Source organism: Ambystoma mexicanum, chromosome 5p (assembly GCF_040938575.1).
Source record: "Ambystoma mexicanum isolate Mex_15411 chromosome 5p, UKY_AmexF1_1, whole genome shotgun sequence".
NCBI classification, from domain to species: domain Eukaryota; kingdom Metazoa; phylum Chordata; class Amphibia; order Caudata; family Ambystomatidae; genus Ambystoma; species Ambystoma mexicanum.
The window spans coordinates 743,648,839-743,671,422 of record NC_090930.1 but is presented as its reverse complement, the minus strand read 5'-3'; the positions used below and the strand labels follow the sequence as shown (position 1 = coordinate 743,671,422).

The 22,584-nt window shown below is 40.9% G+C and overlaps 10 non-coding genes across 10 annotated transcripts; 5 read left to right on the top strand and 5 right to left on the bottom strand.

The window, feature by feature from the left end:
* Nucleotides 1-325: 325 nt before the first annotated feature.
* On the bottom strand, nt 326-397 carry TRNAQ-UUG (transfer RNA glutamine (anticodon UUG)). The gene has a single exon. It is a non-coding gene; the product is annotated as a tRNA-Gln (tRNA).
* A 3,353-nt stretch (nt 398-3,750) lies between these two features.
* TRNAE-UUC (transfer RNA glutamic acid (anticodon UUC)) lies at nt 3,751-3,822 on the bottom strand. Its single transcript has one exon. It is a non-coding gene; the product is annotated as a tRNA-Glu (tRNA).
* Nucleotides 3,823-4,081: 259 nt separating this feature from the next.
* TRNAQ-CUG (transfer RNA glutamine (anticodon CUG)) lies at nt 4,082-4,153 on the top strand. The gene has a single exon. It is a non-coding gene; the product is annotated as a tRNA-Gln (tRNA).
* A 911-nt stretch (nt 4,154-5,064) lies between these two features.
* TRNAQ-UUG (transfer RNA glutamine (anticodon UUG)) lies at nt 5,065-5,136 on the bottom strand. The gene has a single exon. It is a non-coding gene; the product is annotated as a tRNA-Gln (tRNA).
* A 2,371-nt stretch (nt 5,137-7,507) lies between these two features.
* TRNAQ-CUG (transfer RNA glutamine (anticodon CUG)) lies at nt 7,508-7,579 on the top strand. The gene has a single exon. It is a non-coding gene; the product is annotated as a tRNA-Gln (tRNA).
* A 1,234-nt stretch (nt 7,580-8,813) lies between these two features.
* On the top strand, nt 8,814-8,885 carry TRNAQ-UUG (transfer RNA glutamine (anticodon UUG)). The gene has a single exon. It is a non-coding gene; the product is annotated as a tRNA-Gln (tRNA).
* A 907-nt stretch (nt 8,886-9,792) lies between these two features.
* On the bottom strand, nt 9,793-9,864 carry TRNAQ-UUG (transfer RNA glutamine (anticodon UUG)). Its single transcript has one exon. It is a non-coding gene; the product is annotated as a tRNA-Gln (tRNA).
* Nucleotides 9,865-12,215: 2,351 nt separating this feature from the next.
* TRNAQ-CUG (transfer RNA glutamine (anticodon CUG)) lies at nt 12,216-12,287 on the top strand. Its single transcript has one exon. It is a non-coding gene; the product is annotated as a tRNA-Gln (tRNA).
* A 912-nt stretch (nt 12,288-13,199) lies between these two features.
* Nucleotides 13,200-13,271, bottom strand: TRNAQ-UUG (transfer RNA glutamine (anticodon UUG)). The gene has a single exon. It is a non-coding gene; the product is annotated as a tRNA-Gln (tRNA).
* Nucleotides 13,272-13,531: 260 nt separating this feature from the next.
* TRNAQ-CUG (transfer RNA glutamine (anticodon CUG)) lies at nt 13,532-13,603 on the top strand. The gene has a single exon. It is a non-coding gene; the product is annotated as a tRNA-Gln (tRNA).
* Nucleotides 13,604-22,584: the final 8,981 nt, after the last annotated feature.

The following is a 22,584-nucleotide window of genomic DNA, read 5'->3' as shown; positions in this document are numbered from 1 at the left end:
CTGCATGTTCCAGTGAGCAGAGAATCTACTGCACATAGTGTGTACATTTTTCTTTTCATAGAGTTAAGGTTGAACATTATTCATCTGTGGAAAATGTTTCTGAGAGATATCTGGGTGCCCACTCTGATTGACCTTAGGGATTGTACATTAACGATATGTAGTTGCATCACTGTATTGGTATCAGGCACCAAAGTGCATTTAAATGTAATGTCGTGCAGAGAGAGAGAGTGTGAAAACGGCTACCTGAGTCGACTGAACTTCTGAATATTAACTCTGTTGAATTGTAATTTGAGAAATTAGAAAATGGAGTGTAAGAGCAAGATAATGGTTCCACCAAGACTTGAACTCGGATCGTTGGATTCAAAGTCCAAAGTGCTAACCATTACACCATGGAACCCTTGCAAGATGCACCTGAGAGCGTTGAATCAGAAATGGCAATATAGAGCACATTTACAACTTTTTACAGATTCATAGTACCAATTGACTGATATCATACAAACACAGCAATGTTGTCGATTGACGTTGTGCTATAGCAATCTCTGTGCTTTATAGATCATGTAGATCAAATTCTTCCTCTTGAGGCATATGATTAAGCAATATTAAATATTGTTTCTGACTGCCTCTGTTTTGGCATAATGAAGTTCAGCATTTGCGTAAGTATTTAGGTTCCATGGTCTAATGGTTAGTAGGCTGGACTCTGAATTTAGTAATCCGACATGTTATAGCTATATTTTGTTTTCCTTTGGGTGTATTGTCATTTTATGCACATAGATTTCCTAGCAGTGGCTGTGATGAATAGTTCAATTTGATAGCAGCTTCCTTTTGAGAATTTGAAAAAAAAAGAATTAAATAGTCTCTCTGGATGACTCTGCTTTGATTTCTATGTGCACATTCCTTTTGCGTTTCAGAGGGATTGACCAACATACACAACAGTGCTTGGAAGACCTCTTCCTCCCTCATGGCATGTAAAGCTAACCTCTCTCCTACCTTGTGTTTTTTTACTTTTAACTTCCCCTTCCGAGTCATGATCATGTAACTGAATTTACATTTTTAGATTTTAACTGCAGTAGTTGCTTGTTTTTCATTTTTATTTTTTGTGTACGCATACATCCCTTTTTGTGGGGAGGGGGGAGTGATGTCTGTTTACTTATATTAGCTAATATAGGTCATTTTATGTCCGCTTACAATATGTGTCAGGATTTTTTATGTCGTTTCCAATCAATGTCTAATATCAAGTGGTTTGCAGCAGTCATACAAAGGCACGTAACACCCCCAAAACACCTACATAAGTTAGAAATACTCCGGAAGAGTACTCAGTTTATGAAAAGGCGGTGAATCCCAAATAGAACTGTAAATGTAAGCTAGCAAGCACACCGTGCACCCCTGTTTGGAACTATGACCTGTGTGTTGCCCTCTATTAACAGAACAATGTAACTGCAGCCCATGTCACATAAAATAGAAAGTAGAGATTATGCAAATTAACTCCCCGAAGAGCCTGGTGTCACCCCAAAAGGTGTCATGCTTTTCACACCAAGAAACATCCACACATAGATCCCTGCGAACCTCAAAAACGTACAAGAAACCCTGTCCAGCGCTTTGCTCCCAGAGGAGATAAGGTTGAAAAACCACCCTATGTTAAAAGTGTCCATAATCCATGCCAGCTGCCCTGTCTATAGAACCTGGCCGTTCGTGGCCATTCGGGGCCTAGGGGCATCAGTGGAAGGGTTTAACCGGCCTGGGTTCTTGGGCATGGTTTCATCATGCCTCAGTTTACAATGGCACTCTGCCGCTTTGTCAGGATTTAAAGAAGCCTGACTCCTGCAGAGCAAAAGATCTGATTATTTCCTTACATGTTTTGTACGTAAGAATGCTGATGGTGCTCTGAACCTCCTATGGTGGTTATTAAGCATGGTATACATACCATAGCATGTAACTGTGCCTACAAATGGAACATTTTGTTCATTTATTAGGGAGTTGTGAAAATGGCAAAATCAAATTGCCATTACTGACACAGACCAGCTGCCGCTGTCTGGACATTTCGTCGAAAGACATTTGGTCGACGTAATTTGGTCGAAAGCCAAATGGTCGATTTTTTTATTTATTTATATATATATTTTTTAGGTTGTAGTTTAGGGAAAAAAAAGGGGTTTTTAGAAAAAAAAGGGGGTTGGGGGGACCCCCCAAACCCCCCCCCCCAAAAAAAAAAAGTGAAAATAAAAAACAAAAGCAATTCGGTCATTTGGTTTTCGACCAAATGGTTTCGACCAAATGTCCTGTCGACAAATTTTTTTCGACAAAATGTCTGGCAACCCAGCTGCCGACTGTTGCTATTGACAGGAGTTCCAGGTGAATAAACTGAGGAGATCACCAGTTCAATTACATGTGAACGCATTTTGAAGCTCATTCACAACCAGTTCATGCCCGTTCTCTCCATTTTGGCTTTCTGGCTGGCCGAGGGGCCCTTCAGTAATGTTCTTTGCTAACCATTACACCATGGGCCCCTTGCTGTGCAACCTGACAGAGTTGTAACAGAAATGAGAATCGAGATCTCATGCATCATTTTAACAAACTCATATTCCTAGCCCACGGATATTATGCAAATGTGGAACTGTTTAGTTGGTTGTTGCGCAATAGCAAACTCTTTGCTTTACAGCTCATTTGGATAGGATTCTTCCTCTGGAGGCATAAGATAAAAGAATATTGCATACATTCTCTAAAAGGCTCTTTTTTTGCTGCAATGACGTTCATCATGTCACTAAGTATGTAGGTTCATGGTGTAATGGTTAGCACTCTGGACTCTGAATCCAGCGATCCGAGTTCAAATCTCGATGGGTCCTTGGGAATTACTGTGTTTGTTTTCCTCTCAGTGTCTTGTTTTAATAGCAATGACGCTGCTGTGTCGCCCACTTTCATAGCATTATTCCCTGGGTGCATTTGAAAAAAGAAAGATTTTCCATGGATGACGCTCTTTAGCCATAATGAAACCCACCACTTTCTGTGGTGTGAAAGACCCATGGTGTAATGGTAGCACCCTGGAGGTTGAATCCAATAATTTGCATTCAAATCTCTGTAAGAGCTTACCATCAGTCGAACCTTTCCCTTATCGTTTATTGTGGATGTCTTCTTTGAAGAAAGGTATGATCCAACTAAAGTAAGTACATTCACGAATGGGCCCTTGGTCGGTACAAACAGTATTTATACACCTCAGGCCTTTTGTGAATTAAGAAAAGTGTGTTCTTCGTTCTATTTTTCATCTCAAACTGATACCTTCATTTTACAAACATGTAAAGACTGTTAAGACGCTTGATTAATATCATTGATTCTGAATATGGTCGCTTTTCATAGGATTAACCCTTTAACAATTTTGAAAGAGAATGGCGATACAATAGAGCTGCTTTTCCCAAAATGGTATTATTAATGTTGTTGCTGCATCTTCAAGTAAAAAGAGAATCTATTGGGTCACAGATTGAGCATGTTTCTTAACATTGAGTTAAGTTTGAACATTTCAAATCTTTTATGTATGTTTCCGATGCAGATCTGCCCATCGACTCAGAATGACCTCACTGTTCATACATTTAAAAAAAATGCATAAAGGTTAAGGTGCTAGGCACAAAAGTGGATTTTTAGGAAAAGTTATGCCAGAGAGTGAGAGCGAAAATGAATACCCTACACCACTAACCTTATGAATATTACTATCTTTGGCCTATAATTTAAGACAAAAAGGAGACAAAGTGTGTTAGAGCAAGAGAGAGGTTCCACCGAGACTTGAACTCGGATCGCTGGATTGAAAAGCCAAAGTGCTAACCATTACACCATGGAACCCTTGTTGAGCATAGCTTCATAAAGGCAATGAGAATATAGGGCACAGTCAAGATTTTTACTGACCTATAGTAAGCATTTACTGATATTATATCGAAGCAGCACTGTTGCTGTTGGATGCTGTGCAATCGCAAAGTATTGGCTTCATGCCTCATTTGGATCAAATTCTTCCTCTGGAGTCTAATGATATAGGAATATTACATATTTTCTCTGTTGTGCTCTGTTTTGCCAGAATGAAGTGCATCATGCTACTGATTACGTAGGTTTCATGGTGTAATGGTTAGCACTCTGGACTCTGAATCCAGCGATCCGAGTTCAAATCTCGGTGGGACCTTGGTGCTGCTTCTCTTTTAGAGTTGCCTTTCATTTGCAGATAGATATAACAGCAATAGCTTTGCTTTACAGCCCACTTTGATGGCAGTCTTCTTTGACCAAAGAATATTAATAGTTTCTGGGGATGACTCTCTTTTGGCACAAAGAAACTGCCCACTCTCTTATCTCCAAAGCTCCAAGGTATAATGGCTATTAAACTGGCTTTTGATCTGAGCGATTTGCATTCAAAGCCCAGGAGGCCCCTAAAATCAGTTGAATTGTTTCCTGATAATTTAGAGTGTATTTCTTCTTTCGAGAAAAGTGTGATCCAAATAAAGTAAGTACTTTTAAACAAGGGCACTTGATCATTAAATGCACTGCTTTCTAGAACTCATAACTCTTGTAAGTTATAAAAAGTTTGCTCTCCATACAGTTTGTCAGCTCAAAGAATTACATTTTTTACACATTTAATAAGACCATCAAATTGCTTGAAACATAGGAATGATTGTGAAAGTGAATATGATTCACCAAAATAATTTTATACCATTTTTTAATGTTAATAAAATAGGGCTTTTTCCAATCTTTTCACATCAATGTTGTTTCTGCATGTTCCAGTGAGCAGAGAATCTACTGCACATAGTGTGTACATTTTTCTTTTCATAGAGTTAAGGTTGGACATTATTCATCTGTGGAAAATGTTTCTGAGAGATATCTGGGTGCCCACTCTGATTGACCTTAGGGATTGTACATTAACGATATGTAGTTGCATCACTGTATTGGTATCAGGCACCAAAGTGCATTTAAATGTAATGTCGTGCAGAGAGAGAGAGAGAGAGTGTGAAAACGGCTACCTGAGTCGACTGAACTTCTGAATATTAACTCTCTTGAATTTTAATTTGAGAAATTAGAAAATGGAGTGTAAGAGCAAGATAATAGTTCCAACGAGACTTGAACTCGGATCGTTGGATTCAAAGTCCAAAGTGCTAACCATTACACCATGGAACCCTTGCAAGATGCACCTGAGAGCGTTGAATCAGAAATGGCAATATAGAGCACATTTACAATTTTTACAGATTCATAGTACCAATTGACTGATATCATACAAACACAGCAATGTTGTCGATTGACGTTGTGCTATAGCAATCTCTGTGCTTTATAGATCATGTAGATCAAATTCTTCCTCTTGAGGCATATGATTAAGCAATATTAAATATTGTTTCTGACTGCCTCTGTTTTGGCATAATGAAGTTCAGCATTCGCGTAAGTATTTAGGTTCCATGGTCTAATGGTTAGTAGGCTGGACTCTGAATTTAGTAATCCGACATGTTATAGCTATATTTTGTTTTCCTTTGGGTGTATTGTCATTTTATGCACATAGATTTCCTAGCAGTGGCTGTGATGAATAGTTCAATTTGATAGCAGCTTCCTTTCGAGAATTAGAAAAAAAAAGAATTAAATAGTCTCTCTGGATGACTCTGCTTTGATTTCTATGTGCACATTCCTTTTGCGTTTCAGAGGGATTGACCAACATACACAACAGTGCTTGGAAGACCTCTTCCTCCCTCATGGCATGTAAAGCTAACCTCTCTCCTACCTTGTGTTTTTTTACTTTTTAACTTCCCCTTCCGAGTCATGATCATGTAACTGAATTTACATTTTTAGATTTTAACTGCAGTAGTTGCTTGTTTTTCATTTTTATTTTTTGTGTACGCATACATCCCTTTTTGTGGGGAGAGGGGAGTGATGTCTGTTTACTTATATTAGCTAATATAGGTCATTTTATGTCCGCTTACAATATGTGTCAGGATTTTTTATGTCGTTTCCAATCAATGTCTAATATCAAGTGGTTTGCAGCAGTCATACAAAGGCACGTAACACCCCAAAAACACCTACATAAGTTAGAAATACTCCGGAAGAGTACTCAGTTTATGAAAAGGCAGTGAATCCCAAATAGAACTGTAAATGTAAGCTAGCAAGCAGACCGTGCACCCCTGTTTGGAACTATGACCTGTGTGTTGCCCTCTATTAACAGAACAATGTAACTGCAGCCCATGTCACATAAAATAGAAAGTAGAGATTATGCAAATTAACTCCCAGAAGAGCCTGGTGTCACCCCAAAAGGTGTCATGCTTTTCACACCAAGAAATATCCACACATAGATCCCTGCGAACCTCAAAAACGTACAGGAAACCCTGTCCAGCGCTTTGCTGCCAGAGGAGATAAGGTTGAAAAACCACCCTATGTTAAAAGTGTCCATAATCCATGCCAGCTGCCGTGTCTATAGAACCTGGCCGTTCGTGGCCATTCGGGGCCTAGGGGCATGAGTGGAAGGGTTTACCCGGCCTGGGTGCTTGGGCATGGTTTCATCATGCCTCAGTTTACAATGGTACTCTGCCGCTTTGTCAGGATTTAAAGAAGCCTGACTCCTGCAGAGCAAAAGATCTGATTATTTCCTTACATGTTTTGTACGTAAGAATGCGGATGGTGCTCTGAACCTCCTATGGTGGTTATTAAGCATGGTATACATACCATAGCATGTAACTGTGCCTACAAATGGAACCTTTTGTTCATTTATTAGGGAGTTGTGAAAATGGCAAAATCAAATTGCCATTACTGACACAGACCAGCTGCTGCTGTCCGGACATTTCGTTGAAAGACATTTGGTCGAAAGACATTTGGTCGACGTAATTTGGTCGAAAGCCAAATGGTTGATTTTTTCATTTATTTATATATATATTTTTTAGGTTGTAGTTTAGGGAAAAAAAGGGGTTTTTAGAAAAAAAGGGGGTTGGGGAGACCCCCCCCCAAAAAAAAAAGTGAAAATAAAAAACAAAAGCAATTCGACCATTTGGTTTTCGACCAAATGGTTTCGACCAAATGTCCTGTCGACACATTTTTTTCGACGAAATGTCTGGCAACCCAGCTGCCGACTGTTGCTATTGACAGGAGTTCCAGGTGAATAAACTGAGGAGATCACCAGTTCAATTACCTGTGAACGCATTTTGAAGCTCATTCACAACCAGTTCATGCCCGTTCTCTCCATTTTGGCTTTCTGGCTGGCCGAGGGGCCCTTCAGTAATGTTCTTTGCTAACCATTACACCATGGGCCCCTTGCTGGTGCAACCTGACAGAGTTGTAACAGAAATGAGAATCGAGATCTCATGCATCATTTTAACAAACTCATATTCCTAGCCCACGGATATTATGCAAATGTGGAACTGTTTAGTTGGTTGTTGCGCAATAGCAAACTCTTTGCTTTACAGCTCATTTGGATAGGATTCTTCCTCTGGAGGCATAAGATAAAAGAATATTGCATACATTCTCTAAAAGGCTCTTTTTTTGCTGCAATGACGTTCATCATGTCACTAAGTATGTAGGTTCCATGGTGTAATGGTTAGCACTCTAGACTCTGAATCCAGCGATCCGAGTTCAAATCTCGATGGGACCTTGGGAATTACTGTGTTTGTTTTCCTCTCAGTGTCTTGTTTTAATAGCAATGACGCTGCTGTGTCGCCCACTTTCATAGCATTATTCCCTGGGTGCATTTGAAAAAAGAAAGATTTTCCATGGATGACGCTCTTTAGCCACAATGAAAACCCACCACTTTCTGTGGTGTGAAAGACCCATGGTGTAATGGTAGCACCCTGGAGGTTGAATCCAATAATTTGCATTCAAATCTCTGTAAGAGCTTACCATCAGTCGAACCTTTCCCTTATCGTTGATTGTGGATGTCTTCTTTGAAGAAAGGTATGATCCAACTAAAGTAAGTACATTCACGAATGGGCCCTTGGTCGGTACAAACAGTATTTATACACCTCAGGCCTTTTGTGAATTAAGAAAAGTGTGTTCTTCGTTCTATTTTTCATCTCAAACTGATACCTTCATTTTACAAACATGTAAAGACTGTTAAGACGCTTGATTAATATCATTGATTCTGAATATGGTCGCTTTTCATAGGATTAACCCTTTAACAATTTTGAAAGAGAATGGCGATACAATAGAGCTGCTTTTCCCAAAATGGTATTATTAATGTTGTTGCTGCATCTTCAAGTAAAAAGAGAATCCATTGGGTCACAGATTGAGCATGTTTCTTAACATTGAGTTAAGTTTGAAAATTTCAAATCTTTTATGTATGTTTCCGATGCAGATCTGCCCATCGACTCAGAATGACTTCACTGTTCATACATTTAAAAAAAATGCATAAAGGTTAAGGTGCTAGGCACAAAAGTGGATTTTTATGAAAAGTTATGCCAGAGAGTGAGAGCGAAAATGAATACCCTACACCACTAACCTTATGAATATTACTATCTTTGGCCTATAATTTAAGACAAAAAGGAGACAAAGTGTGTTAGAGCAAGAGAGAGGTTCCACCTCGGATCGCTGGATTCAAAGTCCAAAGTGCTAACCATTACACCATGGAACCCTTGTTGAGCAGAGTTTCATAAAGGCAATGAGAATATAGGGCACAGTCAAGATTTTTACTGACCTATAGTAAGCATTTACTGATATTATATTGAAGCAGCACTGTTGCTGTTGGATGCTGTGCAATCTCAAAGTATTGGCTTCATGCCTCATTTGGATCAAATTCTTCCTCTGGAGTCTAATGATATAGTAATATTACATATTTTCTCTGATGTGCTCTGTTTTGCCAGAATGAAGTGCATCATGCTACTGATTCTGTAGGTTCCATGGTGTAATGGTTAGCACTCTGGACTTTGAATCCAGCGATCCGAGTTCAAATCTCGGTGGGACCTTGGGGCTGCTTCTCTTTTAGAGTTGCCTTTCATTTGCAGATAGATATAACAGCAATAGCTTTGCTTTACAGCCCACTTTGATGGCAGTCTTCTTTGACCAAAGAATATTAATAGTTTCTGGGGATGACTCTCTTTTGCCACAAAGAAACTGCCCACTCTCTTATCTCCAAAGCTCCAAGGTATAATGGCTATTAAACTGGCTTTTGATCTGAGCGATTTGCATTCAAAGCCCAGGAGGCCCCTAAAATCAGTTGAATTGTTTCCTGATAATTTAGAGTTTATTTCTTCTTTCGAGAAAGGTGTGATCCAAATAAAGTAAGTACATTTAAACAAGGGCACTTGATCAGTAAATGCGCTATTTTCTAGAACTCATAACTCTTGTAAGTTATAAAAAGTTTGCTCTCCATACAGTTCGTCAGCTCAAAGAATTACATGTTTTACACATTTAATAACACCATCAAATTGCTTGAATCATAGGAATGATTGTGAAAGTGAATATGATTCACCAAAATAATTGTATAACATTTTTTAATGTTAATAAAATAGGGCTTTTTCCAATCTTTTCACATCAATGTTGTTTCTGCATGTTCCAGTGAGCAGAGAATCTACTGCATATAGTGTGTACATTTTTCTTTTCATAGAGTTAAGGTTGGACATTATTCATCTGTGGAAAATGTTTCTGAGAGATATCTGGGTGCCCACTCTGATTGACCTTAGGGATTGTACATTAACGATATGTAGTTGCATCACTGTATTGGTATCAGGCACCAAAGTGCATTTAAATGTAAAGTCGTGCAGAGAGAGAGAGAGTGTGAAAACGGCTACCTGAGTCGACTGAACTTCTGAATATTAACTCTGTTGAATTGTAATTTGAGAAATTAGAAAATGGAGTGTAAGAGCAAGATAATGGTTCCACCGAGACTTGAACTCGGATCGTTGGATTCAAAGTCCAAAGTGCTAACCATTACACCATGGAACCCTTGCGAGATGCACCTGAGAGCGTTGAATCAGAAATGGCAATATAGAGCACATTTACAAATTTTACAGATTCATAGTCCCAATTGACTGATATCATACAAACACAGCAATGTTGTCGATTGACGTTGTGCTATAGCAATCTCTGTGCTTTATAGATCATGTAGATCAAATTCTTCCTCTTGAGGCATATGATTAAGCAATATTAAATATTGTTTCTGACTGCCTCTGTTTTGGCATAATGAAGTTCAGCATTTGCGTAAGTATTTAGGTTCCATGGTCTAATGGTTAGTAGGCTGGACTCTGAATTTAGTAATCCGACATGTTATAGCTATATTTTGTTTTCCTTTGGGTGTATTGTCATTTTATGCACATAGATTTCCTAGCAGTGGCTGTGATGAATAGTTCAATTTGATAGCAGCTTCCTTTCGAGAATTTGAAAAAAAAAGAATTAAATAGTCTCTCTGGATGACTCTGCTTTGATTTCTATGTGCACATTCCTTTTGCGTTTCAGAGGGATTGACCAACATACACAACAGTGCTTGGAAGACCTCTTCCTCCCTCATGGCATGTAAAGCTAACCTCTCTCCTACCTTGTGTTTTTTTACTTTTTTACTTCCCCTTCCGAGTCATGATCATGTAACTGAATTTACATTTTTAGATTTTAACTGCAGTAGTTGCTTGTTTTTCATTTTTATTTTTTGTGTACGCATACATCCCTTTTTGTGGGGAGGGGGGAGTGATGTCTGTTTACTTATATTAGCTAATATAGGTCATTTTATGTCCGCTTACAATATGTGTAAGGATTTTTTATGTCGTTTCCAATCAATGTCTAATATCAAGTGGTTTGCAGCAGTCATACAAAGGCACGTAACACCCCCAAAACACCTACATAAGTTAGAAATACTCTGGAAGAGTACTCAGTTTATGAAAATGCGGTGAATCCCAACTAGAACTGTAAATGTAAGCTAGCAAGCAGACCGTGCACCCCTGTTTGGAACTATGACCTGTGTGTTGCCCTCTATTAACAGAACAATGTAACTGCAGCCCATGTCACATAAAATAGAAAGTAGAGATTATGCAAATTAACTCCCAGAAGAGCCTGGTGTCACCCCAAAAGGTGTCATGCTTTTCACACCAAGAAACATCCACACATAGATCCCTGCGAACCTCAAAAACGTACAGGAAACCCTGTCCAGTGCTTTGCTCCCAGAGGAGATAAGGTTGAAAAACCACCCTATGTTAAAAGTGTCCATAATCCATGCCAGCTGCCCTGTCTATAGAACCTGGCCGTTCGGGGCCTAGGGGCATGAGTGGAAGGGTTTAACCTGCCTGGGTTCTTGGGCATGGTTTCATCATGCCTCAGTTTACAATGGCACTCTGCTGCTTTGTCAGTCTTTAAAGAAGCCTGACTCCTGCAGAGCAAAAGATCTGATTATTTCCTTACATGTTTTGTACGTAAGAATGCGGATGGTGCTCTGAACCTCCTATGGTGGTTATTAAGCATGGTATACATACCGTAGCATGTAACTGTGCCTACAAATGGAACATTTTGTTCATTTATTAGGGAGTTGTGAAAATGGCAAAATCAAATTGCCATTACTGACACAGACCAGCTGCCGCTGTCCGGACATTTCGTCGAAAGACATTTGGTCGACGTAATTTGGTCGAAAGCCAAATGGTCGATTTTTTTATTTATTTATATATATATTTTTTAGGTTGTAGTTTAGGGAAAAAAAGGGGGTTTTAGAAAAAAAGGGGGTTGGGGGGACCCCCCCCCCCCCAAAAAAAAAAAGTGAAAATAAAAAACAAAAGCAATTCGACCATTTGGTTTTCGACCAAATGGTTTCGACCAAATGTCCTGTCGACAAATTTTTTTCGACGAAATGTCTGGCAACCCAGCTGCCGACTGTTGCTATTGACAGGAGTTCCAGGTGAATAAACTGAGGAGATCACCAGTTCAATTACCTGTGAACGCATTTTGAAGCTCATTCACAACCAGTTCATGCCCGTTCTCTCCATTTTGGCTTTCTGGCTGGCCGAGGGGCCCTTCAGTAATGTTCTTTGCTAACCCTTACACCATGGGCCCCTTGCTGGTGCAACCTGACAGAGTTGTAACAGAAATGAGAATCGAGATCTCATGCATCATTTTAACAAACTCATATTCCTAGCCCACAGATATTATGCAAATGTGGAACTGTTTAGTTGGTTGTTGCGCAATAGCAAACTCTTTGCTTTACAGCTCATTTGGATAGGATTCTTCCTCTGGAGGCATAAGATAAAAGAATATTGCATACATTCTCTAAAAGGCTCTTTTTTTGCTGCAATGACGTTCATCATGTCACTAAGTATGTAGGTTCCATGGTGTAATGGTTAGCACTCTGGACTCTGAATCCAGCGATCCAAGTTCAAATCTCGGTGGGACCTTGGGAATTACTGTGTTTGTTTTCCTCTCAGTGTCTTGTTTTAATAGCAATGACGCTGCTGTGTCGCCCACTTTCATAGCATTATTCCCTGGGTGCATTTGAAAAAAGAAAGATTTTCCATGGATGACGCTCTTTAGCCACAATGAAACCCACCACTTTCTGTGGTGTGAAAGACCCATGGTGTAATGGTAGCACCCTGGAGGTTGAATCCAATAATTTGCATTCAAATCTCTGTAAGAGCTTACCATCAGTCGAACCTTTCCCTTATCGTTTATTGTGGATGTCTTCTTTGAAGAAAGGTATGATCCAACTAAAGTAAGTACATTCACGAATGGGACTTGGTCGGTACAAACAGTATTTATACACCTCAGGCCTTTTGTGAATTAAGAAAAGTCTGTTCTTCGTTCTATTTTTCATCTCAAACTGATACCTTCATTTTACAAACATGTAAAGACTGTTAAGACGCTTGATTAATATCATTGATTCTGAATATGGTCGCTTTTCATAGGATTAACCCTTTAACAATTTTGAAAGAGAATGGCGATACAATAGAGCTGCTTTTCCCAAATTGGTATTATTAATGTTGTTGCTGCATCTTCAAGTAAAAAGAGAATCCATTGGGTCACAGATTGAGCATGTTTCTTAACATTGAGTTAAGTTTGAAAATTTCAAATCTTTTATGTATGTTTCCGATGCAGATCTGCCCATCGACTCAGAATGACCTCACTGTTCATACATTTAAAAAAAATGCATAAAGGTTAAGGTGCTAGGCACAAAAGTGGATTTTTATGAAAAGTTATGCCAGAGAGTGAGAGCGAAAATGAATACCCTACACCACTAACCTTATGAATATTACTATCTTTGGCCTATAATTTAAGACAAAAAGGAGACAAAGTGTGTTAGAGCAAGAGAGAGGTTCCACCGAGACTTGAACTCGGATCGCTGGAGTCAAAGTCCAAAGTGCTAACCATTACACCACGGAACCCTTGCTGAGCAGAGTTTCATAAAGGCAATGAGAATATAGGGCACAGTCAAGATTTTTACTGACCTATAGTAAGCGTTTACTGATATTATATCGAAGCAGCACTGTTGCTGTTGGATGCTGTGCAATCGCAAAGTATTGGCTTCATGCCTCATTTGGATCAAATTCTTCCTCTGGAGTCTAATGATATAGGAATATTACGTATTTTCTCTGATGTGCTCTGTTTTGCCGGGAATGAAGTGCATCATGCTACTGATAATGTAGGTTCCATGGTGTAATGGTTAGCACTCTGGACTCTGAATCCAGCGATCCGAGTTCAAATCTCGGTGGGACCTTGGGGCTGCTTCTCTTTTAGAGTTGCCTTTCATTTGCAGATAGATATAACAGCAATAGCTTTGCTTTACAGCCCACTTTGATGGCAGTCTTCTTTGACCAAAGAATATTAATAGTTTCTGGGGATGACTCTCTTTTGCCACAAAGAAACTTCCCACTCTCATATCTCCAAAGCTCCAAGGTATAATGGCTATTAAACTGGCTTTTGATCTCAGCGATTTGCATTCAAAGCCCAGGAGGCCCCTAAAATCAGTTGAATTGTTTCCTGATAATTTAGAGTTTATTTCTTCTTTTGAGAAAGGTGTGATCCAAATAAAGTAAGTACATTTAAACAAGGGCACTTGATCAGTAAATGCACTACTTTCTAGAACTCATAACTCTTGTAAGTTATAAAAAGTTTGCTCTCCATACAGTTTGTCAGCTCAAAGAATTACATTTTTTACACATTTAATAAGACCATCAAATTGCTTGAAACATAGGAATGATTGTGAAAGTGAATATGATTCACCAAAATAATTGTATAACATTTTTTAATGTTAATAAAATAGGGCTTTTTCTAATCTTTTCACATCAATGTTGTTTCTGCATGTTCCAGTGAGCAGAGAATCTACTGCACATAGTGTGTACATTTTTCTTTTCATAGAGTTAAGTTTGGACATTATTCATCTGTGGAAAATGTTTCTGAGAGATATCTGGGTGCCCACTCTGATTGACCTTAGGGATTGTACATTAACGATATGTAGTTGCATCACTGTATTGGTATCAGGCACCAAAGTGCATTTAAATGTAATGTCGTGCAGAGAGAGAGAGAGTGTGAAAACGGCTACCTGAGTCGACTGAACTTCTGAATATTAACTCTGTTGAATTGTAATTTGAGAAATTAGAAAATGGAGTGTAAGAGCAAGATAATGGTTCCACCACTTGAACTCGGATCGTTGGATTCAAAGTCCAAAGTGCTAACCATTACACCATGGAACCCTTGCGAGATTTAGATTTTAACTGCAGTAGTTGCTTGTTTTTCATTTTTATTTTTTGTGTACGCATACATCCCTTTTTGTGGGGAGGGGGGAGTGATGTCTGTGCACTCTGCCGCTTTGTCAGGCTTTAAAGAAGCCTGACTCCTGCAGAGCAAAAGATCTGATTATTTCCTTACATGTTTTGTACGTAAGAATGCGGATGGTGCTCTGAACCTCCTATGGTGGTTATTAAAGGATAGTTCCGGGACTTTTTTTATTGTCCCTACGGTTCGGCCATGTGTTTTTAAGCATAAATCGGTAGATCGTAGAAAACTTTCCTATGGACCTTACCCGACTTTTCGTCCATTAACGCACTCGAAATCATCCGCCATTTTGTGATAATCCTATCATTTCCCCCCATCGACCTGGCTCACCTGCGTTTGCGGCACTAAATCAAATCCCCCGCCCCTGAAACAGACTTTATCAAAACATTCATATTCTCCGCCTCTCTCCGTGACGTGACTGTGCTGCGTAGGCAAACGCGCCCAGGCGTCTTCTACGCGACTCCACACAGAACCCGGAAACCAACACAGATCAGCTCACAACACAGCGCGTCACAATTCGGAATATGAAACTGTACTTTAAAATGAAACAGCAACACGGTACATTTGGTAAAGTACATTTATTGGACATCAAATGTTTAGAGAATATTCAGCGATTTGCATTTTTCTTTGCTCTCGATCCAAAATAGTTCGTCTTGAGGCAAGCGATGTTCGTGTGCAGTACACAGGTTGTTGGTTTACGATAAAATAAGCTCTTCGGTCGCACTGATAATCGAATGGCTGTTCCAACAACGAGGCACTAGGCCACCACAATGGTATGTATGTTGCATCTAGCCATTAGTACCGCGTAAGGGCATACTTGTACTTGGCGATCGTCCCATAAAATGGTCAGGGTGGTAACGTTGTTCACGCAGAGAAGCAACTGGCGGCTGTAAAAGCCATCCGCCGGTGTCTGGTACTCGTGACACGGACAATAATGAAGAATGTACCTGTTTTAAAAACATAAAAAATGAAATTAGTCTCACCATCAGATCTTTATTAAAATTATTCATTTTATATATTAGGTCGGGAAATTATTTCATAGCTAGGACAGTGCGTCATTTCCAGTAACCCACCCCCTCTCCTCCGCCTTTTTCAGAGCCGCCTGAGCGCCAGTGGACCACTTTGTCACTGATATGATATAATATGGCATAAAATAATAAATACATAGGGCCAGCTGGTGGCGAGTGCAAGGTAAGTGCAGAACAAGTGCTGGGAAGGGGGGGCTGTAGGATACTGAGACAGTCCCCCAGTGCAGGGGTTGACAGGGAGGCAGTGCAGGTGGAGAGTGGAAGGGCCCAGGCCCGAGGTCGCAGACAGTGGACCAGATGTAGCAGGGGAGAGGGAGAGAGAAAGCAGAAGCAAAGAGGAAGGTTTTGACGTGCTTCCGTAAAAGGAGATTGTTCTCCTCAAGATAGTGCGCGGTACAAAACAATATGCCACATAGAACGAACAAGTACAACTTAACCCGTCTTTAAAGCTACTGTATAGTAATTAAATTGCGGTATAAACTCATCTAAAGAGTTACTTACATTATATTTGCATTTTCCATTGTGTCTGTGCGTAGGGCAGCCCCGAAATACCACTCCTTCTATGCCGACGTTATTTCTTCTAATGAACGAACATTAAATGGCTATCGTTTCAGAAATTTTATTCATTATCGTTTCTTACGTTTGTCGGGGGGAAATTCTGCCGGGGTCGGCTGGGCCGTCCGCGGACCTCCGGGCAGGGAGGCCCCAACTCCTCCCGTGTGTCACAAAAATGAGTATGAGACACACACAAGAAGCAAGGTGGTTCTGCTGTTTATTACACAAACGGCAGGGATGGGTCAAGGAGCGTACGCGTCCGTCCTGACACACACACAATCGTGGGGCTCGCAGGCCCTTTTTACCGTGGTATGACGCGCTACTTGCGTCACCTTGAAAAGTTTATCAAAAAACCTATCTCCACTCTGGATTGGTTACTCGAGTGGTAGGGTTAGTATAGTATACATATAGAGAAGAATATTAATGGCTGAGGGTCAGTCAGGTGGTATACCTGGGTTGTCCCTGCAATTAGATACATGAGAATTGTTACATGAAGACCCCTGAGGATTGGTCAGTTTTAATGACGACAGTGATAAGAGCCCCATGTTCTGATTGGTGCAGTCGCGAGCCTCCCAGCCTGGGACCATCGCCGTTCCCAGCTCGCGGTGTACCTGTCATATGCAACAATGTTTCACTATGGGTACGTGCAGACAATGCGAGGACTTATTCATGGGCTGGAAGGCCGACTACTCCCACTGTCGCAGATGTCCATTGAGTCCTTTATGTGTATCTGCTTGTGTCTCGTAACGTGGGATCCAGGCGCCTCCATTCTCCTAGCCTTGGCATCCGTGCAGGTTTGGCTTGGTCACGTGAGGCGGGACCGTGTTTGAGGCTGAATTCTGCACAATTAATATTGTTTTTTCCACTGTGTGCCTTGTTCAATTTGCAGGTGCGACCTTGACGTTGGTGTGCGGCGTGCGATATTTGCAACATTGTGGCTTGGCTGTCTGCCTTTCGCTGGGCTCATTCTGCAGGATCAGCAACCGGACTCTTGTTCATTTTAATGTTTATGGAAGCCCTTGCTTGCGGCCTACTTGAATCAGGCGCATAACTGGAACCGTTGAGTGCACAGGCGCTTTAGGTTATAAGGTTTATGTGAAGCGTAAGCAAGCCATTTAGATCAAGTTCATCGTGCGTCTTGCGTTTCTGCATCTTAAAGCCTATGTGAAAAATAATAAAAATGCACGTCCGTGGATGTGTCCGTCACCTATGTCATAGCGCTGAGTATATTCTTCGTGTAGGTTGGTGTAGGAGTGTCCAGTGGGCATAGTCGTGTAGATGTGACCGTTGGCTAGGTCGTCATGGCATCTCTAACGATGTGTTGGTTTAGTCGAGTTGATCCATGTTGCATGTGTCGGCCTGGGTGGGGCGGGCTGCTGGGCAGGTAGTGCAGGTAGGTGGGCACATCCGTAGGTTCCTGTACCAAGGTATTTGGTCGTCTGGTAGATGGGCAAACTCATCTCGTGGCGGGTGCCTAGGCCGTGATCCTCTAGGCCAAGCGCGAGAGGGGATTGGCGGGAGTCTGTTGTTCCATTCTCCCACTTCACGTTATTGCACCACACCCCCAAAAAGAAGTCTTTCGGGATGGTCCCGGCCTGTCAAGGTCAAATAACAATAGAACCTTATACTGAGTCGTGGGCCATTCCAGCACCCGAGCAAAAAATCAAAGCAGCTGACCTTCACTTTGAACGAGCACACATTCCTAGTTAGCTACATTCAGTGTAAGGCCATCTCACAGGACTTGAAATTTACACTCCATCTTTGCATTTTGTCTGCGTGCTTTGCAGCCCCAGAGAACCATAAATACGGAGACATTCTATATGTTTTGAAAAATGATTTTTATTACTGTTTGGTTTAATTTAATGCGCAAATGAACAAGGTTGGATAGACACATTGCATGTACACTGAGCAATCACTTTTATTTACACAATACATAGCTACACATAATCAATGGGCCTGCGACATGAGGAGACTCGAGAGCAAAGTCACAGGTGACACCCGGGTGGTTCGCACTACTGCACGGTGAAGGGAGGGGCAAGGGTGGAGAGAACCATTGCATGTACACTGAGCAATCACTTTTATTTACACAATACATAGCTACACATATTCAATGGGCCTGCGACATGAGGAGACTCGAGAGAACAGCCAATCAAATTACAATCATTTAAACCGTGATGTGTATTTCTCAATGAGCTCTGCTTTAGGTGGACATGGAACAGAGGCAATGTTGGGTGGCAATGCAGTTGTCCCCTGCACAGGTTCGTTCACAACTCCGTGTATGTGCCTATCTAGGACATCAACTATAAGTCTCTCAATAAATTCATATTGCATATCCTCAAACACTGGTTTGATCACCCATTGTTTACTTCTTTTAGTGAAGGACTTATTGTAGCGAAGCGTCCCTAAAGTTCCGGTCGTCCTACTTTGTTGACGGGCAACATTATGGTTATGTGCCAAGACCGCTAGAAGAGTCCGATTTCTCATGCCCTCCATGCCAAAATGCAATCGTTTTGGCCTGTACTTTAGGCACATATTGTGGAACACCTCCAAATCTCCTGTGTGGCAGAATTCCGTGAGTCCCCTCAAATCTCTTGTTATAGTTTTATCAAATACAATCTTTTCAATGGCTTTGTGAGTGGGTGATGAAGGAATCAACCACTTCTTCTTCTGTGCCTATTCTGTGGACAAATGGCCATGTTCACAATTGTGGAAATGTTGGTTCGTGGTCCAAAGGTGAACGTTGCTACAGTGTAGCATTACTGACCGCCATTTTTCCAGTAGAATTTCCAACGACCCTTCACATGTTTTTGAGCTCCACCAAAGATGGTTGCTGATTGACTTGGACCACTGTGAAATACCTTGCATATCTTTTTTTTTACCTGCAGCCGACATTTTTTTATTGATTGTTTTTGCAAGATGCCATACGTCAAATTGGTGATTTATATTTTTGTACTCTTCTCTCATTGTCTTGGCAATTGAAACGTGTCTGTCCGTGGCTATCAGGTCGATCACCATTCCCCGCGATTGTAGTTCTTGCAATGATGCTACAAAGCCAACTTTCTCCATGGCCACTGAGGATGTACTTTGTGACACCTGCACGACCACCGAACTCACAATTTTCTTACTTTCCATGTCCTGAAAGTGGTAGGTGCAGTACTTGGCTGAAAATCCTGGGCTGTCGCTCTGTCCATCACCGGCTAGCCTGAACCGTTTGCCCGCGAATGTACTTTCAATAGACATTTTTTCCATTCTCCAAGCTTCGCTAATGGCTGGAAATAGATAATCGGTTTGGTATTTGTAGAACTGAGTTTTCGCAATGAAATGGATTCCCACAAACTGAAAGAAGTACTCTAACTTTTTAAAACTTGAACCACTAAAAAGTGCGGCCGCTGCACAAAGTAGATTGCCTGCTGGCAGTTGCCCCAGCATGGGTTGTGCAGACCATGAGAAAGGATGATATTTTGTACAGGTGGCATGTATTTTAAGGTTAGTGCCTCGAATTGCACGAGTCACATTAATCAATGGCTCCCCATATACTTCCCCACCAACCGAATGCCCACATTTCATCCTAATAATAATATCAATCAAACAACTATCGAATTCAATGAATTTGGCCTCTTTCCTTATACTGTCACTCTGCATCCCAGCTGGTTCGGCCTGTAACGTTGAGGACATGTCACTCACATGAAAGGTAGAATCTCTGATATCGTCTTCCGCAATGTTCAGTGATATTGATGGTGTTTCATTGTCGTCCACTTCATTCTCTTCCAATGCAACATCTGTTCCTTCTCTGGCGATGGGAGAATAAAACAATTTCTTCAACTTTCTCGCGGTCTTAGTTTTTGCGGGTGTGGATTCTGTGAATTGATCTCCGACTGCATCCGAACTACCAGGAGGACATTCGCTATCAATGGCTGGTGGTGGTATAGCTCCGTTGTCAATCACTTCATATTCTTCCCATTGGCACGATGCATCTCCAGTCTCAAGTCCCTGCCAAAAGGTTTGACAAGCAACATCTCTCGTTCGCTTCACTGTCTCTGTAGATCTAGTTCGTACACCCACTCGCAACTAGAGGACAGATTGGAAAAGGGATGTTCAGTTTAAACACAACTTACAGTATTGAACTATTAACAGTGAAAAACAACATAATATAGTGACCAGGACACTAACCTTCTTTTGCTTTCTTTTCTTTGAAACTTTCTTGCCTCGAACTTCAACATCTGGACGCTGTTGCTCCGACTCGTGTGTGCATGTCTCCACTTCCTCTTGCGCTGCAACGACTATATTTTCATGATAAGCACATCCATCACGCACTGACGCTCCATCGACTCCCTGAAACATAGAACTTTCATTAGTATGTATAATAATATTGAAAACACAAAATGTACTTGGGGACCAATACCCACGTAGATCTCAATAGCAAAACACGAATGAACGCATTGTGTAGAACATTCAAACGACAATTATTCACGCATTGTTGATCTAGTTAGATGGAACTGTCAAGATCCATACCTCGGGCTCCGCATAGACTTCCATTGATGATATTATTGAAGATGACGCTTCAGCAACTCCCTGAAACACATTAATTGCAATAGTATGGTTTTCTATTTTGTTAAAAAGAACATAAACTTTGTGCAGGCGTGAACGGCTCATCTAAATAGACCTGCACAAATGATCAGTTGTCTAAAATAAATAATGGATATCTAAATATGATTCGATTTGCTCGATCGTAGGAAGTGTCACCACCCAGAGATCTGCATCCACTACTAGGGGTGATGTTTTTGTAGAAGAAGATCCGTCATCTCCCTGAAACATAGTACTTGCGTTAATAAAGAAGGAAGTATAGTGGATGTAATCACGTCATATGATCTCGCTTGATCGAACTGTCAGTATCCATACCTCGAAATGCATAAGAACATCAAGGGACGCTGTAACTGCGGTGCGCACTTCTGCAAACTGTTGCGCCGACCCGTAACTGCATGCTCCCCCTTCTTCTTGGACTAATGCTCCATCGACTCCCTGAAACGTGGGACTTTCATTAGTAATGAACACAATATTGAAAAAAGAAGACACATAGGAGGGCGACAACAGAAGGACATATCAATGGCTAAAAACGAAAGAAACATTGTGTGTAACAATCACGCTACAAGAATGCAAGATCTGATGATCTCCATCGATGGAACTGTCCGGAAACGTACCTCGAGCATCTGAGTGACATCAACGGTTGTCGTCAATGCGTTGGACTCCTCAGCATCTCCCTGAAAGACAGTACTTGCATTATTTTGGATAACAATAATTATAACTGAAAACAAAGACTAGAGGACGAGTACTAGGGTGTACCATTAGGTAAAATAATTACACGATAAATTAAAACTATTGATTTACATGCCTAAAACAAGTCAGTGGCAGAATAGCCAAGTAAGATTACCCGATAGGCGCTTGAAGTGGCTGATGACTGCAATAACAACACGGATGGAGAATCTTCCGCCTTCATATTGAGTGGATACATAAATGGGGAAATTATTGTTAGCTAATGCTACACACTACCGCAAGGCCGAGAGCTAAATCCGTAAACTTGACTCACCAGTGGAGGGATGTGGACCAATAGAGTGGGAATAGCGGTTGAGAGCAATTTTCGCCTCGCTCGCGGTGTTTTCTTCTTTATTAGCAATGATGTGTAGTACATGTCTGAGCTAAAGTGCCTGCTGCAGATGCGGTATCGATCACCCCTCTTGTCCGCAAAGACTTATAGGACTCTACTTTCAAGCTCAGACGGTGGATATCCGCAATATCGGACCCATTCTCTTATCTGATCTATTGTCTTAGGGAAAACATGCATTATAGTACCTTCAGATTTATTATGGGTCTTCGTAGGGCAACCGCCAATGCAAAAGGCAGGCATTGTGGAAAGTTCTGAAAAGTAAAGATCAACAATTCTCAATGAATACCAATGTGTTAAAAAATTAAATGACACATAAAAGGTCCAATGCAAGGTTCGTTTTGGTTCTTGGAACTATACACGTTATTCACATGCGGATAAGTATTTGAATAACTTTAAAAAAATAGAAAAATAATTTGACTAAACTCAGAACATGTGACAGAAAATGTACTGTCTTGAACGAAAAGAAAACATGGATGCAATTTGATGACTACTAGCAAATAGATATAAATTAAAAAATTGGACGCAAAATGATTATGGTACATGGCCTTACCTTGACGAACAAACAGTTAGATGCAGGGATCAGAGTAGTTTCTTGTCGTAGAACAGGGAGCAGTTCACAGGTTGCAAACTGACGGGTTTGCTCGAAGTGGTCACGGAAGTTCACAGAGACGAAGAGCA